Source organism: Otolemur garnettii, unplaced genomic scaffold (genome assembly GCF_000181295.1).
Source record: "Otolemur garnettii isolate 467f Iridium unplaced genomic scaffold, OtoGar3 scaffold00046, whole genome shotgun sequence".
In the NCBI taxonomy this organism is placed as follows: Eukaryota; Metazoa; Chordata; class Mammalia; order Primates; family Galagidae; genus Otolemur; species Otolemur garnettii.
Genome location: NW_003852441.1, coordinates 12340214 through 12342872, shown reverse-complemented (window position 1 = coordinate 12342872; position 2659 = coordinate 12340214).

The window sequence follows — 2659 nt, the reverse complement described above, 5'->3', positions numbered from 1 at the left end:
CAATCTCAAACTCTTGGGCTTAAGCGATTCTCTTGCCTCAGCCTCAAAGTAGCTGGCTGGGACTACAGGCACCTGCCACAATGCCCAGCTATTTTTTTTTTGGTTGCAATTATCATAGTTGTTTAGCAGGCCCAGGCCAGGCTCTAACCCACCAATGTATGTGGCCAGCACCCTAGCTGCTGAGTTACAGATGCCGAGCCAATTTATTAATTTTTTGTAGAGAACGGGTCTTGCTATGTTTCCCAGGCTGGTCTTGAACTCCTGATCTCAAGTGATGGTCCTGCCTCAGCCTCCCAAAGTGCTGGGGGTTACACACATGAGCCACTGTACCTGGTCTGCTGTGTGTGTTTGTTTAGTGTCTGTCCTACCTGAGCTAACCCATGGAATTTCCAAGTTTGGTTTCATCAAGGAAGCTGTCTTCCTAACTCCACCCAAATTTAATTTTCCACTTCAGTCCTGATCTGCTGGGTTCTTTTGCAGTCTTGGGCTCTGTTGACTCCCCATCCCCATGGGGGCACACACATCTCTTTAACTCTACCTAATTCTTCTCCAATCTCTGACTGTCTTTCACACTTATACCTTTGTCTTTGTCTCTAGAGGTGGGTCCATCTTCCCATGATCCCATCCAGTATTACAGATGGTTGTGAGAACTGGCAGTGGCCAGAAGGCTCAGTGGTGTTCTATGACTACCAGCCCCAGAACAAAGGGAAGACCATGTTGACCTTAAGTCACAGCCCTTTAGAAGAGTATAAGTAATGTGCTCAATGACAGCATAAACTATCTATATTAAGACATTTCTGGCTGCAAATACCAAAAGAATGCCACTTAAGTTGAATTAAACAATAAGAAAATATATATTATCTCATGTTTTAGTCTGTTTGTGCTGCTGTAACAAAATATCATAGACAAACATTTATTTCTCATAGTTCTAGAGGCTAGAAAGTTCAACATCAAGGGAACTGCTGATTGTTGTCTGGTGAGGACCCACTCCTGGGTCATAGATATCTTCTCACTCTGTCACCCCATGGCAGAAGGGAGCAAAGGAGCTCTCTGAAGCCTCTTTTGTAGAAATACTAATCCTGGGCAGTGTCTGTGGCTCAGTGAGTATGGCGCTGGCACCATATACCAAGGGTGACGGGTTCAAACCCAGCCCTGGCCAAACTGCAACGAAAACATAGCCAGGCGTTGTGGTGGGTGCCTGTAGTCCCCCCTAATCGGGAGGCTGAGGCAAGAGAATAGCCTAAGCCCAAAAGCTGGAGGTTGCTGTGAGCTGTGACACTACAGCACTCTATTGAGGGCAACAAAGTGAGACTCTGTCTCTAAAAAAAAAAAAAAGAAGAAGCCCTCTGTTCATAAGGGCTCCACTCTCATGACCTAATTACCTACCAAAGGCCCCTCCTCCAAATACCATCACTTTAGGCTTTAGAAATTAACATTTGAATGGGGGCACAAACAGCCTATAACATCTCATGTATCAATAAAACTAAAGGTAGGAATGCTCTGAGACCAGCTTATCAATGGCTCCAACAACATCATGAAGGAATTAGGTTCTTCCCATGCTTTCACTTTTAGCTTTTTCCTCTCAAAGTTGCAACACAGCTGCTGCAGTTCCAGATATGGCATCTGGGCATAACAATGGGCAGAGGACACACTGGAAGAGTGTGTAGCAGTAAAGACACCTTCCCCCCAGATCCCTCAGCAGGTAGTTCAACAACCCAGTGCCAGAATTGTACCACATGTCTATGATTAAACCAGCCACTGACAAGAGAGATGAGACCACCATGACTGACTGACTTTCATCAGGTCCTGCCTCTAGGACTGGGCTGGAGTTAGCCTCACCTGAAATACAAAGCTGTACAGAGTAGGGTGAATTCCTAAATATGAGGTATGGGCAGTTAAGAAAGAGGAAAAAAATTAGAGTCAATGAGGCATAGAAAACCAAGAGTGCTGACTAAACCACCTATGAACTGTTTACTGCCTGAAGGGATGTGGGGAGGTTGGAAAACCAAACGTTTCTTGGAAGGGACCCATTTCTGGGTATCTTGTGGGGATTTCTTTTGTTTGTTACTTTTTTTTTTTTTTTTTGAGATGGAATCTTATCCTGTTGCCCAGGCTGGAGTCCCATTCTGTCAGCCTAGTTGATAGCAACCTCAAACTCCTAGCAATCCCCCGCCTCAGACTCCTAAGCAGCTGGGACTACAGGCACCCACCACAACACCCAGCTAGTTTTTCTATTTTGGGTAGAGATGGGGTCTCACTCTTGCCCAGGCTGGTCTCAAACTCCGGAGCTCAAGGTTTCCTCCAGCTTGGCCTCCCAGGGTGCTAGGATTACAGGCATGAGCCACCACACCTGGCCTGTTTGTTACTACTAATGTGATTTGTTCTCTCCAGTTTTTGCCACCAATCCCTCCCTCCTCCTCCACATATACACACAAGGAGCAGGAAGAAACATCTACACTATGTGTGAATAACCTGGCATCATACCTGGCATGAAGTGAGCACCAATGTAGCCACAGTAAATAAATGTGTATCTCTCTTCCCCAGCCTAGATGCCTACAGCTGCATTCTAACTAGTATCCTTGCATAATTTGGATACTGTAATGTTGAAAGAACCAGCTTTCAGGTTCAGGCAGGAAAATGGGGTGATTCTCAGCCAGGA